Below are 17,930 nucleotides of genomic sequence, written 5' to 3'. Positions count from 1 at the left end.
CCACAGCTTGTATTTTGGTCATATCTTAACACTGGACTGTAGGCCTATATAAAAGTGTTGTACCTTCACTGTCTTCGGGTTAAAAAAACTCCTTCAACTCAGTATCCGTCTAGTCCAAGTCCAACTGAAAACTGTCAGCTGCTGCTGCTGCTGCAGACGGTGTGCAGACGGGCTCGGAGTCGGCACCGCGTGCGTTAACACTCTTTCAAAGCAGCGGTAGGAATCACTCAACTAGAGCTGAAACCATTCATCGATTGATTCGAATAATTCGATTACAAAAAATGATCGATGAATTTTTCTTGCCTCGATTCATCGTTTATTTAATTTTACAGCTGAGGTCACAGTTTTCCGCACGGACCATTTTTAGTGTGACACAACCGTCGCATACGCCACCCACAGAACATGATAGAATGGACACCGGATTCCAAAATAGCGCCTATTCATTCCTATGTAAACTGCTCAGTGGCGCAGGGCAACACAAGGAGTGATATGCTTCTGCATCATGGGTCTATGTCTACGCCCTATTTCATGACGTACCGGATGCAGAAATATAGAACGCATGCGTGCCCATCCCCCCACTCCGGTCCAACAACAATATAAAATGATACCGTAATGCACCTGTTCTTTGTCTTTGGATCTTTTGAATAAATGGATCAATACATGATGAATCACAATGATCACAAGCAGAGGAGATGAACCAGTCCAAAAATCGGACAGGTTTACGGAGCACTGAACTAGGCCCTCTCGGATGCCATTTGTTTCACTACGACTCCTTTCAGCTGCACACCCCTCTTCCCCAGCGAGATAATGAAACGCTTGAGGTGGCGTTTTGAAAAAAAAAAAACTTACATTTTTTTAGGACATGGCATGAAGGTAATTATGAGCCTTTGATTGATATCCAGACATTTTTTGCGGAGACACATTCCTGTTCCCCACTAGTATTGGAGTGAACGGAGATATCTACTTCTGGGTCCCATGATTTGAGGGACCCGTCCACAGCCCGCTTAAACACTGGTGGATTGCGGAAGTATGCAGTGTTCCTGGGGGCTTGCCACAGAACGGACAGACGCGGCATGTTTTGACTTGTTTAGGGGCTAACATTAGCACTTGCTAAAATGGAAGACATGAGCGAAAATAGTGAGGAGAGCCAAACGGGCAGGAGAAAGCGACAGCGAATGTCCAAGGTTTGGGATCATTTCACGTTGAACATTAATGAGAAGACTGTGGTGTGTCCCCACTGCAAGACCGAGCTGGCGTACCACAGCAGCACGACTTCCATGCTGCGGCATCTCAACAGAAAACACCCATTCTACTCGGCAGACTAATAAGTACAGACTAATAAACAATGGGAAAGTAACTAAATTGGTACTTTTGGTAGAAAATATGGTTTGCTACTCCATGCATTTTTGAAATAAAAATTTTTGATTTTTCAAAAAAAAGGAAACAAATTGGTTGTTCATTATTAATTGACATGTGTTATTTTCTCATGTTTATTTATAATTACTTTTCAATTAAGCAATGTATGTTTTATCCGATTACTCGATTAATCGATGGAATAATCGGTAGAATAATCGATTACTAAAATATTCGATAGCTGCAGCCCTACACTCAACCGGACGGTGTAGAAAGTCCCGTCAGTTAAAAATAGTAATCATGTTTTTAAATCCATGTTAAAATCGGCAGGATATAGAGCTAGTTAGCTTAAAAAAAAAATCGCAAACAGTCGGCTCAGTAATATGATTGATGTGTTCAAATGCAACACAAAAAAACGATCTGTCATCTGAGAGAAATTAGGATGATTTAATTTATTTTTAACCGTTAGTATTTACCGGTTAAAGATCTTATCGGTTAACCATGGACATCCCTTATACTGTATATTTTTTGAATGTATATCATACATTGTATGTTTTTTTTGTGCTATCCCATTTAGGCCTTTGTTTTTTATTTTTTTTCTTATCAGTTAATATTACTTTTAATAGTTCCGGGACGTTGGAGCAATAACCTGGTGTTTTTACACTTCAGCCTGCACTGTGAATTCGAAGTACTGTTCAGTTTTTGAATAAAGATGCGGCAATTACAATTACAAATTCTTAGTTGCAGCCCTAATTGTAAATAGAAAGAAAGAAAGAGAATGAACAACGTGAAAGCAGAGAAGGAAATAAGCAAGCAGATGTGATTCTCCTCTTCATGCTCCCTTCACAACTCTTTCCATCTGCAGTGTTGGTCTAGAGAACCGAAATGAGTTTCACTGCTGTATTTCACTAGACTGGATACACCCAGCCGGTTCTGCCGGCGATTTGAATTCGTCCTGCAGAAGGGTCTGGAGAAGAGCAACACATTTCTTTCTGCTTCCGATACGTTTTTTTAGGGAGCCAATCACCAACCTGTCTTCCCCCCTGGCGTGCTATTGGCTGGTTTATCACAATGACAACAGGGAAGCGACGGCAAGCAGCAAATTGCCTACAGAGTCAGTTGAACTAGGCCCGTTGATCACGCTTCTTGCGCTGGAGAAAAAACAGCCTCTCAAGACCAACATGCAATCTACGAATGATCTTGGCCTGGCAATTGCCAGGCTACTATTTCACCAGATGTGGAGTCTATGTATCTTTTGTTTTGTATTGATATCAACTTCTCTATTCCCATACTGTGCTATAGGTCAATACCTATTGATTGATACAAATAAAGATCTCTCTCTCTCTCTCTCTCTCTCTCTCTCTCTCTCTCTCTCTCTCTCCCCTCTCCCCTCTCCCCTCTCCCCTCCCCCCCCCCCCCCCCCCCCCCCCCCCCCCCCCAGGCTCGAAAAGGAGGTCGAGCAGAAGGAGATGGCTGAGAAAAACCTGTCTGCCTTCAGAGGGGTAGGTTCTGCTCCAGTCTGTCTCTGTTCCCTTGTTTTACTACATTGTTTACTCACATCATTTTGTTCTATAATCCATTTTTCTTCGTAATATTTTCATCAAACACTGTCAATGTCAGTTTCCCCATTTCAGATCTCATAAAAACTTCTTTATATCCAAGGATAACTAAGGGGCCACTCACACTAGGGCCACGGCCCGTGCCCGAGCTTATTTGCATACTAAAGTCTAGAACGTTTGGCTAGTGTGACCACGCCATCCGTATTCCAGCACGGAACAGCACCTTGGCCACGGCACACTTGGGAGAGGTGTGCCGTGGCCAAAGTACAGATGCTAATGAGATGACGCGCGCGGATACGCAACGTGAGCTGGATGACATAGTCCCTTCTTTCTTTATAGGTCCATGCCCTTCTTCCCCACAACAATCATTTTAAACAATGGCGGCAAGCGGTTCACGAGTGGGTTTACGTTGGTGCGATAGTGAAGTCGAGTGTTTACATGAAATTTGGGCCAACGACAGCATTCACGTTGTTGTTCTCCATTGTTGTTATGGCGACGAGGACGCTTGGTGATGACGTGTTTATCGTATTACGACGTGATGACGTATGTATGAAGGAGCAATTGTGCCCAGGCCACGGCCTTTGGGAGCAGTGTGACCACGGGCCAGCGGGGGGAGTGGGGAGGGAGGGAATCGTGCTGAATCTTCCTGCAGCACGGAACAGGCAAACGGCCCTAGTGTGAGTGGCCCCTAAATCATTTAGTCCGATTGTAGACAACTCCCTTGTAAATGTTACTTAGAATGTTTTCATTGAATGTCATTTATATACTATAATTAGGGCTGTCCAACGATAAAAAAATTGAATCGCGATTGATCGCATAGTATTGGTGCATTTACTCACGATTAATCGCACTTTTAAAATTCTATTTTAATCCACTCCAATTTAAGTAAAATGAGATTATCAAATGGAATGAAACATTATCATTCAAACCAAATGTACTTAATAAGCAATAACTAGACCAAGTGATCTTGAGGGAGTTTTTTTGACCCACTCAGTGTGGGTTGAATATGAAACTTGGAACACCACAGATTTGGTAAAATTGTAAACAGGCAGTTAATTAGCACAATTGCAAACCAACAGTAACTACAAGTCTAGTTCAATTCAAATAAGTAGCACCACAGATTTGGGAATTGTAAACAGGCTGTCACTTATTGCAATTGCAATCAGGCAGTCACTTACTGCAAGTGTAATTGAATGTAAAGTAAGTTGAACTAAAAACAAAAAGGAATTCTGATATGAATGTTGACATGTGTGGGCAAAACCTTTTAAAATCACAGTGAAAAAAAAAGTGTGTGTGTGTGTGTGTGTGTGTGTGTGTGTGTGTGTGTGTGTGTGTGTGTGTGTGTGTGTGTGTGTGTAGGATGTGATCAGGCTGGACCTGGAGAGACGCATCAAAAGGCAGCAGGCGGAGATCATCTTCCTGAAGAAGATCCACGAAGATGTATATCTGTCTGTCTGTCTGTCTGTCTGTCCCTACTGACTGCTCTGGCTGTTTGTCTGTCTATCCTTCACTCTCTACTGACTGCTATATGTATGTCTGTCCGTCTGTCTGTTTGTCTACTCTTTCCGTCCGTCCTGTTAGTCCGTCTGACAGGCAGCCAAACTATCATCAAATAGCTATCACAATGTAACAGTTAAAATGTATCACATATAACCTAAGGATTATCATCAGAGAACAGTGGGGCAGTGAGCAATACTGTTGGGTATGGGATTTGCGAAACGCCAGCAGATTTTGAAAAAACACAACTCAAATGGTCCTACCCCCTCTCCTTCAACGCCGACTCTGACTCCACCCATTCCAAGTTCATGGACGCGCAATCATGCACGAGCGCGAACGCAGATGCGCGAGAGCGAGCCAGGCTAGCTAGGTTGGAGTTTAGGGTTGTCTTCTAGTGCTAGGTCCAAATGTCAGAGAATACAAGGAGGCCATGTCAGGGAATACAAGGAGGCCCTCTCTAAGGCAAGGATACTCTACTACTCCAAGCTTATCAATAACCAACAAAACCACCCCAAAAACCTTTTCTCAACCATCAACCGTCTCTTGCGCCCCCCTGACGCTCCCCAACCCTCTGACGCACTGGACCTGTGCTCCCGGTTCCTGGAGTTCTTCCACAACAAAGTGGAGACCATTCACAACCACCTCCTCCAACACTCTCCGTCACCGTCTCACACTGACCTTCATCTTGGTGCCGACACCCTGCAGTGTGGTCTCTCCGCCTTTGCAACACTGGACGCTAACCAAGTGCACGACTTAGTGTCCCGAGCTAAGTCCTCCTCCTGCAAGCTGGACCCCATGCCCACCTTCCTGGTGAAAACCTGCCTACCTGTTATCTGCCCCTTCATAACTGCCATCATCAACTGCTCCCTTGGTTCTGGTGTGGTGCCCGCAGGCTTTAAAACTGCAGCAGTCATTCCCACCCTGAAAAAGCCCGGTCTGGACCCTGACGACCCCAACAACTACCGCCCGATCTCCAACCTTCCTTTCCTAAGCAAAATCCTGGAAAGAGCAGTGGCTGCCCAGCTCCCAACACCACATGGCCCACCATGAGCTCTTTGAACCCCTTCAGTCTGGCTTCAGAATTCACCATAGCACCGAAACTGCCCTCATTAAAATCACCAACGACCTCCTCACTGCCGCCGACAATGGCCTCATCTCCATTCTTATCCTCCTCGATCTCTCAGCAGCCTTTGACACAGTATCCCATTCCATCCTCCTCACCCGTCTTGCGGAGCTCATTGGTCTCAGTGGCTCAGCCCTCTCCTGGTTTCAGTCCTACCTCGCCAACCGCCAACAATACGTCACCTTGGACGATGCCACCTCCACCACGGCACCAGTCAACCATGGTGTTCCCCAGGGATCGGTGCTCGGCCCTTTATATCAACAACACCAGCCTCATATCAACAACACCACAAAATCTGCATTCTTCCATCTGAGAAACATCGCAAGACTCCGACCCTCACTCTCAGACTCAGTCACTGAAACACTCATCCACTGCTTCATCTCCACCCGTCTGGACTATTGTAATTCCATCCTCACAGGTCTCCCCTCCAAAACCTTGGACCGACTGCAATATGTTCAGAACTCAGCTGCCAGGGTTTTAACTGGCACTAAGCCCTGGCAGCACATCACCCCCATCCTGATGCAGCTCCACTGGTTACCTGTTAAGTCCCGGATCAAGTTTAAAATCCTCCTACTCACCTACAAGTCCCTGCATGCTCTGGCCCCCCGTTACCTCTCTGACCTCCTCCATCCCTACACCCCCCTGCGGTCCCTCAGGTCCTCTGCTAAGGACCAGCTGGAAACCCCCCGCACCAGACTCAAGACCTTTGGGGACAGGCCCTTCTGCGCCTCTGCCCCCACTCTGTGGAATCTGCTCCCCCTCCATATCCGCTGTGCCACTTCAGTGGAGTCATTCAAAAAGCTCCTGAAGGCACACCTCTTCTTAGAGGCCTATGGCCTTTAACCTGCCCCCCCCCCCTGTGTACACCTCTTGTTAAGCGACCTTGGGTACCTTGAAAGGCGCTATATAAATTGAATTTATTATTATTATTATTATTATTATTATTAAATGTGGATTAGCTAGTTAGCTATCTCCAGTAGCTACCGCAGGATAACAACAAACAGAAGCTTGCTCTGGGTCACAAGCTTTGAGTACGTGGGGGAGGGGGAGTGCAGTACGACCGTTTGATTGACGTACTTACTGTCCAATGCCACTCGGTGGTTCTGGAAATCATTGGCTGGAGTTTTTCGAGCCCTGCCCGTTCCACAGTTGATTGACTTGTTTAATTTTCATGTCAGTACTTCTAACTCAGTGGCTGTAAGTGGGATATGATAAGGATTTCAAGTAATTTTGCAAAAATGGCCAAAAAAGAGAATTCCATACCCAACCTTTAAATTTCCTTCTCTTGCTATTGCTGTGAAGAAACACACAATGGACCCATCTCTGTAAACATGCGATGGTGATTGATTTTTTTCACTCACCAGAATGGATGCCGGGAATTATAGATCAGAATAGTGTTGAGGCATTCCCTATACACAGCCATGCAATATAAAAATGTAATATAACGTTATATACAAAGGTTCGTGACACATCAAAAGAATAACATAATATTCATAGACGATGCCATGCGTCAAGCTGAACATGAATAATTGCACATGTATAGGGGACCCTTGAGGATTAATTGGTGAATAATTACAAAAAGACCTCCAGCCAGGGTTGCCAGATTGGGCGGGAAATCCAGCCCAATCTGGCAACACTGCCTCATGCCTCCTTCCTTCCTTCCTTCCCCCTGTAACCTCTGTGTGTTGGTCCTGCAGGAGATCCACGATCTGCAGAACCAGATACAGAACACCCAGTACGTCCAGGTGGACAGGTCCGAGCCCGACCTCTCCTCCGCCCTCAGGGACCTCAGACAACAAATGCAGTCCTACACCCTCGAGATTGGCTCCCTCAAGAAAACCGTCAGTACCCCGTCATTACCTTCTCTCCTCCTCACACATTTGATCTCATTCTTTCTCCCATTTAGTCTCTCTTTCTCTTTCATTAGGGGTCCGAGCAGCGAAACTGCTTGGTCCCCTATTTTTTCTGTAGGGTTAGGGTTAGGGTCATGATTTTTTACAATAGCGCCACATTTAGGTGCAGTACCACCAAATTTGGGTTTATGGGTAGTAGGGGTTACTTCCAACCAAGTTTTTTTTCCCCCTCAAATTCTGTAAAAGTCATACTGCAGCCAATACCGTAAGTCAAACTCTTGACATTTTCAGGTATGGTTACCAATAACCCCCACTACCCATAAACCCAAATTTGGTGGTACTGCACCCAAAGGTGGTGCTATTGTAAACAAATCATGAATTAGGCTTATTTCTCCTCACCAGATTGACCTGGACTCAAAATTCTTTCATAATATTAATCTCTAGAATCAGATGCATCTATAAAACCCTGGCTCTTACGCCCTAAAAATGTTTACCTTTTCCACAATTTCATATTAAAGATTAAAAGATTCACAGGCTACAAAAATCATCAAAAAAATTACCAAAATCGCCACATAAAATCTTTAGACCAAGCCTCACAAAAATCAAACAGAATTTGTTTTATTTAGTTCCATTCGAGAAATATTGGCCAATAAATTTGGAGCAGTTAGCCCATTTTTCTTATATGACCATTTTGTTAATGTATAAAAAATATCATACAACTATTATTAGGGGGATATGAATACCCCCCACTACCCATAAACCCAAATTGTGGTACTACACCCAAAGGTGGCGCTATTTAAAAAATATATGAACTAGCCTTATTTCTCCTTACTAGATTGACCTGGACTCAAAATTCTTCATCATATTAATCTGTAAAATCAGATGCATCTTTTTCACCCTAGTCTTCTGCTCTAAAAATGTTTACTTTTCCCACAATTTCATAGAAAAGCCAAACGTATACAGTCTCAACCCATTTAGCCTATATGACCATTTTGTAATTTCCCCAGAATTTCAAAGATCTTTCAGGTATATGGTTTGAAGAAAGCCCTTAAATCACTTGAGAAATGTGTTTTCTGGATGTTGTGTGCTTATCAATAGACATTTTGACCATGTGAATGAGGCTGCAGTTCGGGTTTATAAGTGGAGCAACTTTCCTTAAATCTAACAATTATGTTCTATTTATATATCTTCCATTAGTGTGTTCATGACTTTTAATTTTGCTCGGACCCCGTTAATCACCGCTTGGGGTTATATTTCTTAATATCTTCGCTTCCTTCTAACTTTCTTATCATCTTCCTTTCACTCCTTATTTGTATATTTTATTTTTTCTCTTAAGATTTCATTTATTTTCAAGGGCCTTCCTGTCTGTCTGTCTGTCTGTCTGTCTGTCTGTCTGTCTGTCTGTCTGTCTGTCTGTCTGTCTGTCTGTCTGTCTGTCTGTCTGTCTGCCTGCCTGCCTGCCTGCCTATCCATCTGCCTATCTGCCCCCAGAACAAGAGCCTGTCGTGCCAAATAAGGGACATGGAGGACAGCAAGGACCATAAGGTCTCAGGCTTCGAGGAAACCATCGCCCGTCTGGAGGAGGACATCAGCAAGGGGAAGGTCTGCTCCTCTCTCCCCTCACCCAGACCAGTGATGGACTCGTTCATTCGTTTTACACTTAGTCCTTTCAGTGGACACCTTTTCACCTTTTACAAGTGGGGCTGAGAATGTTTGAAAGCAAATCATACGCAATTGGGTGAAACACAAATCACCTGAAAGTTCTGCAAGAAAAATTAAGAAAATTAAGAAAGATGTAGTACTGCAGTATAGGACTGTAGAACTGTGGTACTGGGTTACTAATAGTACTGCAGTTCAGTAGTACTGTTATACTGCAGTAGTACTGTAGTATTGTGGTATTGTAGCACTGTAGTACTGCAGTAGGACTGTAGTATTGTGGTAGGGCAGTAGGCAAATCATCCACAATGTGGTGAAACAAGGAAATCCTTTAAAATTTATGAAATTAAATGAAAAATTAAGAAGGTTCACAAAACAAGGACATGAGAGTGCAATAGAGCGTACCTCAGCTTTAAGGCCCTTGGTGTTTATTGGTTCATTGTCACATCTGGGTTGTGTTGTGACCAGGATGAGATGGCCTCCCTTCAGAAGGTGCACAATGACCTGCTCACCAACAAGACAAAGCTGGACATGGAGATCACTATGTACCGCAGTCTGCTGGAGCAAGGGGAGCAAAGGTACAGTGAGCCTTAAGTTGCTCCACTAATGCTGAACATACGCAGGGTTCATGCTATAATGGACATAGTACATACACAAGTACAAAGATCTCCTGTGTTCCTTCATCCTCATAGAGTCTCCGCCGAAGAGCCCCACCCCGAAGGTAAGACACTCCGCCTCTTCACTCATATAGTTGTTCTAATTAATTAAAATGACTCATATTGGCATACCATTATGACCTAGCCATACCGCAGCGACCGGGGTTCAATTGTCCTTGGCTGCATGTCTTCCCCTCTCTCCCTTACCTTCCTGCCATACTCTTCAATAAAAAGGATAAAACCTTCAAAAATACATCTAAAAAGAAAAATGTCTCGTATTGTGAAATACTGCATAGAAGGGTGACATAATAGCTAACAATATTTGTATCTATCTTTATGTAAGCACTCGCTCAATGACCTATGCATTATAACGTTGTGTGACATGCTCTTCTGCAGTAGCACATTATGTCCAGCAGGGGGATACGTAAAACATAGTGGCGGTGAATCATAAAACATACTTCAAATATCTTAAAACATCATACATTATAAATATCAATTTTTTTATTGAATAGCTCTGGATAATCTGCCGTTACCTGGTTACTCTTCCTCCTCAACTTGCGGGGAACAACGGGTCTATCGCGATGTAGCAGCGTCGTGCTAGCTAGTGCTAACAGCCCCGATCCCCGGTGTAAACAATGTGACCATGGAGACCGTCACTACACAAACGCTGTCCAGACAAGACCTAATAGACTGCAGAAAAGATGACCAAATAAATTGCATACACAGTTAGATCCATTGTTGTAGATCTGACAGATAAAAAAACTAACATAAAACAAACAATAATCCGAGGTCTAACATACAATCATTCGATGCCTCAGATGGTAGTTCGCCCTGCGTCTCTCTAAGAGCTATAGCAGCCTATAAAACTATAGTATTGGTTAACCAGATGGTAAACTATTGACAAACCTGTTAGGCTTTCAGTAGAAAAGGATCCAATTGCAGACAGAAGGCTTGTTTTCAAAAACTTTCTCTGAGTTTATTCCCAGCAAGGCACAGGTAACATACAGGCACGATCCGACAGAGACTGAGGCTACGTTTACACAATGACGGTCTGACCAGAAGACGCAAAAGTGGCGTTGCGTCTTCACTTTTTATTCCGCGTTTAGACAAGCGTTTTCGGGAGGAAATCTGCGTGCATACGGTGACGCAAAAGTGTGTGGAATTCGATTGGGTATGCATGCCAGGCGGCTAGGTGGTGCTGTGATACACTATCACACAACACCGCCATGTCTGAGCGCATGCGTAGAATCTTCCTTCTTCTCTTATCCGTGCCGCAAAAACCAAAAAGATCCTTCTCTTTTCAGTAACACTATCTGTACATATCCTGTACATTTCGTGGAAAGACTCCTGTACGCTTGTTGGAGCTGCCAGAGCAGCTTGAAGGTCCGACACATGGAAATAATTTGACATGTTTGTTTATTTCCTTGTACTGGCACGGGACTCTCTAAATCGACGCCACTTCGACCTGGGCGGGACTTTACGTCCTACGTCACTCGCTATGGGTGTGCATGTGTGTGTGCGCGTAGCCGTTTGTCTCAGGGATCAGTGCACAAAGTCCCTTGCACTACAGGATTACGAGCGTCAGTGTCGTACGCGATGGAGGGTGGGTGACATTCCTACAGTCTGTGATGATAGGCTATATTTCTACAAATTACTTACTATTACTAGCGACTAACATGACGAAACAACACAAACTAAGCTAACATTAGACTATAGCCATACCAGATAACGCCATACCAGCTAACCCTTACTATTTCTATTAAACTCTGAACCATTTTGCAACAGGCAACTGTGTGTTGGTGTGTCTTATTGCTTCCCACGTCTGCGTCTGCATCTTTCCCACTCCTGGCTAATAGTTTCAGCTTTTGTACTGTATATCAGAAATGATCACCCTGTACCACACTGCTGACTTGTTGATGTTTTGTGAGCACTCATGCATTTCTCTCGGTATCTTAAGTTTCCTACTGGAGTCATCAAAACTTTGGACTTTGTTATTGTAAGAAATATTGTGTTGCAAAAACACTTTGTGTCTTACCCTTACTGTTACCCTAACCTTAACCCCAGTAACATTTCTTCATCATAAACTAGAAGTTACGCAAAATGACACACAAACATCCAGTCCAATATGAAAGAAAAAAGCTAGCTTCATTAAGGAATCAAACCCCTTATGCCCGCGTTAATGAGTTGTTCTCTGACCACTAACCCATCAGGTCTTAGTACATGCGATTCAAGAGTTAACCACTTGACAATCTTTATACTTCGGTTGCCTAGAAATTGTAAAGACAGTGATGTGTGTACATTGTGCGAGTATCCGTCACTCGCGATGTGTGTGCAGTCCAAAATGAAAGAAAAAACCTTGCATCACTAGGGAATCGAACCCCCAATCATCAGTTGGTCGTTGGTAACTGTAAACAAAGAGATCGCATTTTGCTAACTAACAAACGGGTTTATGCGTTCACTGAACAAAGATTATGGAAATAAAAGACCACTTTTCCATCAGAAAAATCATCAGAACCGTTATTACCAACCCATAGACACTAAAAGCCAAAACCTTTCTCACATGCACACCCATCGCGATTGACGGCTACGCGCACACATGCACACCCATAGCGAGTGACGTAGGACGTAAAGTCCCGCCCAGGTCGAAGTGGCATCGATTTAGAGAGTCCCGTACTGGCACATGTATGTGACGTAAACGCGTGCGCGATGTGAGCAGATCTGAGCAGTGTTTTGCGTCTTGGCAGTGTAGACGGAAACGCTACGGCGGAGCGTATTCAACTTTTCCACTCTGGAGGGTGGTTTCAGATTTATGCGTTTTCTATGGCGACACATTAGTGCCATAATTCACTAATGTGATAAAAGATGCATTCGGGCGTATTATATTATTCCACACGCGTAGATATTAACTGCGAGCGCGCAAATGATCTCTGCGCGCGCGCAAATTACCTCTGCGCGCGCAAAACAGCCTCTCGCGCGCGCAAAACAGCCTCTCGCGCGCGCAAATTACCTCAGCGCGCGCAAAACAGCCTCTCGCGCGTAACAGCCTCTCGCGAAAGATGTTTTTTACGCTCGCTCGAATTTAATTTTGGCATTATGGGGGAGGGAACCAAGGCAGGGCGGGCTTTCCTATGATTGGCCGTTTCTGAAGCGCGATATTTGATTGACAGCCCTCCTCAGCCCTCCTCTCATTCAATTCTGAATTGTTCAGTAAATGGCTGAAACGATAGTTACGTATTGTAACTCCAGATTCTATGAGTATAGGCGCAGCCTTTTAAGTGTCGGCCTCATTGTTCTTTAAATAGCTGAAGAAAAGCTGTTTATTGGGAGCAGAACGTCCGCCGGCGCCCGACTCATCTCATTTCTCATCTCATTTTCGTCCGCTTATCCGGGGTCGGGTCGCGGGGGGAGCAGCTCAAGCAGGGGGCCCCAGACTTCCCTTTCCTGGGCCACATTGACCAGCTCTGACGGGGGGATCCCGAGGCGTTCCCAGGCCAGTGTTGAGATATAATCTCTCCACCTAGTCCTGGGTCTTCCCCGAGGTCTCCTCCCCACTGGACGTGCCTGAAACACCTCCCAAGGAAGGCGCCCGACTAGCCTATATCTGCGAAATGCGGACGTCGTTGAGGCACGCCGCACGCGGACGTAATTGAGGCCCACGCTGTTGGTGGTCGGGGATTACACATTTTTCAGTGCTACGGCTCACGCCTAGGGATAACCCAATAGCAATAGCCTTAAAAGGCTGCGCTTATACTCATAGAATCTAGAGTTACAATACGTAACTATCGTTTCAGCCATTTACTGTACAATTCAGAATTGAATGAGAGGAAGGCTGAGGAGGGCTGTCAATCAAATATCGCGTTTCAGAAACGGCCAATCATAGGAAAGCCCGCCCTGCCTTGGTTCCCTCCCCCATAGTGCCAAAATTAAATTCGAGCGACCGTAAAAACATCTTTCGCGAGAGGCTGTTACGCGCGAGAGGCTTTTTTGCACGCGCTGAGGTAATTTGCGCGAGCGAGAGGCTGTTTGCGCGCGCAGAGATCATTTGCGCGCTCGCAGTTAATATCTACGCGTGTGGAATAATATAATACGCCCGAATGCATCTTTTATCACATTAGTGAATTATGGCACTAATGTGTCGCCATAGTTTTCATGCCCTAAAAACGCCATCACCGTCTAAACGAAAGGCACTTCCGATAAAATATTTCGTCGTTTTCACCCGCAAGCGTCCTCGTGTAAATGGGGCCTGAATGGGCACGCTGAGCTTAAGTAGCCACAAACCAATCAAAACACATTAGCAACAGGTGTGTTCACATACAGGCAGCAATTCAAAGTAAAGAAACAGACAGAAAGTAGCAGGGTGGAGTCAAAAGTACATTGCAATCCAAAACAAACAGAAAAGCACATGACACCACCAACTGACCTACAAAATGTAAATAAAAAAACACAGTTTGCTGAAAAAACAGGAACTTAAATATCAGGATCCCTTACAAAACCTCCTCAGGATGTCCTCGTACTAAGCTGTGCCATATCAGTTGGAGCCCTGGAGTTGTTGGCCCATACCAACAAAGGGCAGTAAGAGAAACCAAATGTGAAAATAGAATTTTCCCATTACAGAATCACCCCAAAATTCCACCGAACCTGGAAAGCCTGGCCAAAAGTGCTGGGACCCGAGCAGTGAACAAAGCGATTGAGGTTTGTCACTTGCCAAATGTGGAAACTGTAGCTAATCTCAATTGTAAATATTATCATGTTTAATACTAATACTTCTTTCTCATTACCCCACATATTACAACAATAAGTCTTCCTATAGGTCCAGACAAACACTCATGTCACTCAACACATTTATGGAGCAAATCCAAAATAACCAAAGCTCCTAACATCGCCACGCTACCACCAATTTGCAGACAGGCTAGGCCTGCAGTCATGACAAACACAAAGTACAAAACTTTGTTGAAGGTTATATTAGTAAAAAAAATCGGGTAACACTTTATAATAAGGTGCCATAATAAATAGCAAACTAGTCACTACCTAACCCTTTGTTTTGGCACAGGTTGATAGTTTTTTTTCATCATTAATTAAATATTAGTTATTTGATTACAATCTGTATGTTAATGTTTTAACAAATAGAAAACAATATATTAACTATATTGTATTAATATTTGTTACCAGTTAATTAAATGTATTTTTGGCACTAATTAACAGTTATTTCTTACATCATTTAAATGTTAAATGTTTATTTACAAACTATATGTTAATATAAAAGTTAATGACATGTTATTTAAATAATTGTTATTAAACTGTGCCTCTGCCTATCCAAATATGAACCACTCCTCATAGGACCATTACAATAAAGTTGGTTAAGCTTAATTCATTTATTAGTAATATAAAGCTATCAGCGTGGGGCCCCTTATAATAAAGGTGGTTAAGCTTAATCAATATATTAGTATTATATAACTATCAGTATGGGAGACCCTTATAATAAAGTTGGAACAGTAATTATTAACTATTTACAAATATTTCTTAGAACATTTATTAACGATAGCAAATATTTTACAGTGGGTCTCTCACACTGGAAATAAATGATCTCAGCACACACTGAATGAAAATACTATTTAGAAAGTCAAAGTCCTTTTCCTCCCCTGGGACGACAGGCGTCGTCTGTACAGAAGGGGGATAATGTAACGGTGCGGCTGCCCGTTAGCACATGCAGTTGATTGAAAAAGGACTGACACCACGATTCACAATAACCCTTTTATTGGCACACACAAACATAGCATTCCAACACTTAAACAACACACAAACATAAAGTACAACATTACGAGAAAGCCGGTCATGGGACACAATACAAACATCTCACGAACAAGGACAAGACATTAAAAATACTCACGTTGCGGTTGCGCAGGCTTCCAGGTTCCAGAGGATGGGGGAGGACCAGACGTGAAGTCCGGAAGAATATTTGTGTGGTGTGGGTGTGACGTCAGACGGGCAGGGATCAAGTGTGTGGGATGAGAGGGGTGTTTGGGATACTTAGGGAATATATAAGGTGTCAGAGAAGTTACGTATAAGGATGCTTATTAGACCAACGTGTTTTGAGTAATGTGTTAATTAGGTGTGGTGATATTTAAATCAAAGATTTGTAGTTGTATTCTTAATTGAATTGCAGGTGTTATGGGTCAGGGAAGGTTGGGAAGGTTATTTTTTAAAATGTATCCAGTTACAGAATACAGAATACATGCCCAAAAATGTAATATGTAACGTGTAGATCATTTGGTTAAATGATTATAGTTTGTTCATTATGAGCAACCGGAGCCACCGTATTGTGTGGCCTCATCCAATCAGAATGCCCGGCGGGCTAGTTCCCCTTTACTTCCTGTTTGTATCGTTTTTTTATTGAATGCTTGGATTAAATGCAGTCGTTTAAACTCGGTGTGATCCTTGACTCATACGAACCAGTAGGAACGCTCTGCATAACGTATTCCGTTTCATCACTCATTCTGAGTATTGTATTCCGAATACTTGGATTACTTCCACATTAAATTGCATTTTATAAGTGTAGGAATGCGGCATCAAATCCTGCTTAGTAAACAGGCCTATTCTGGTGTGTTCTTCTGTTCCAACTGGCTGAATGTGTTAGGCCCAGCCCAAGTCTCCCTGAAAGTGCACTATATTATATAATTGGCTGTAGAGGAACAAAGACTATAAGGAAGGCATTCATAAGCAAAATAATAGAAAGAGTTCAGATTCAAATTATTGTACATACAATTAAATGTAGTATGGTTTATCTAGTTTGGTTCTAACCAGAGATTAAACAAGCACTCAACTGAAGTATAAAAAAAATGCAATAATGTATTTGGGCTGTGCAGAGGTAGACGGGACAGCAGAACCTGATGCTGTGTCACTGGGTGTGGTACTGAAATAGTGCATCTGAAGAGAGAAGAGAAGTATATGTGACGACTGCATGTTACATTTTAATAAAAAAACCGATGCTTAGTGTGCTATACATGAGACTAATATAGACTAATAATGAAAATGTGATGAGATTCATTCAACCTTATTGTCATTGCAATGCAATTCAGTCTAACCACAGTGGGAGAACAGCAACCACCTAAAAGGGGGAGACACCATGGCAATAGGAGGGAGATAGAGTTGTGGTGTCAGGAGAATTATGGTGAACCAGGAGCGGCTGAACATCAACACGGCCACGGAGGAAGAGCTCATGACCCTGCCCGGGGTCAACCGCCCCGTGGCACGGAGCATCGTGGAGTACCGGGACTGCATCGGGGGCTTCAAGAAGGTGGAGGACCTAGCGCTGGTGAGTGGGATAGGCGCCACCAAACTGGAGATTATTAAAGTGGAGATCTGCGTGTCGAGTAGGACCAGTTCGTCGCAGCACTCCCCGTCCTCCCTGCGGAGAGACCCGGAGCATATGTCCTCCTGCAGCGGCATGAACATCAACACCGCCACCCCGCCGCAGCTCATGAGCATCCGCGGCATCACGGAGAAAATCGCCCGGAACATTGTCGCCTGTCGGACCCAACACGGTCCGTTCAAGAGCATCGAGGACCTGGTTCGGGTCGGTCACATAAACTGCTCCCTACTGGACAAGATCCGTTTCCAGGTGTTTGTGGAGCGCTCAAGAACTCCGTCCACCAATACCAACGGCGGGCTGACCTACACGGGTCGGTCCCATCCGAGCCCAACCTCGTTCAGCCTCCGGAGCGACGACCTCGACCTCCCGCCGGGAGGACCCACGCAGATGGTGTCCCTGCGGCCCCGCGTGGCACCGGCCCGCGGGACGGCCGGGCCGCGGTGCGCCTGGCCACCTGGGACCTTCAGCGCTGCTCCAGTGAAAAGGCCAACAACCCTGGCGTCAAAGAGGTCGTGTGTATGCCCCTACTGGAGAACGAGTGAGTACAACTAACGTGAGGGTTTGCAGGCTCGAAAGCCTGCTCCATCCTTTCTCCGATCGGGGAAACTGTGAAATCGGAGATGGTCGGACAGGAGGTCGGAGTTGGAACAACCCCCACAGATACAAAACCTCATCTCGTCGATTAGAAAAACCCAAAAACCACAGGGGGGGCGGAATACAAGACCCCTCACCGCGGTAACTACTCACAACTACGCATAGAGCTGAGGCAGCAACAGCGACCGCGTCTACCAATTCCTACGTAATATGACGCGTTTGACGTATCACATAAAAAAACAACGGTTTTTGAAGCCTTGCTCAAAATAG

Source organism: Gadus macrocephalus, chromosome 20 (genome assembly GCF_031168955.1).
Source record: "Gadus macrocephalus chromosome 20, ASM3116895v1".
Classification (NCBI taxonomy): Eukaryota; Metazoa; Chordata; class Actinopteri; order Gadiformes; family Gadidae; genus Gadus; species Gadus macrocephalus.
This window is presented reverse-complemented; position numbering follows the sequence as displayed.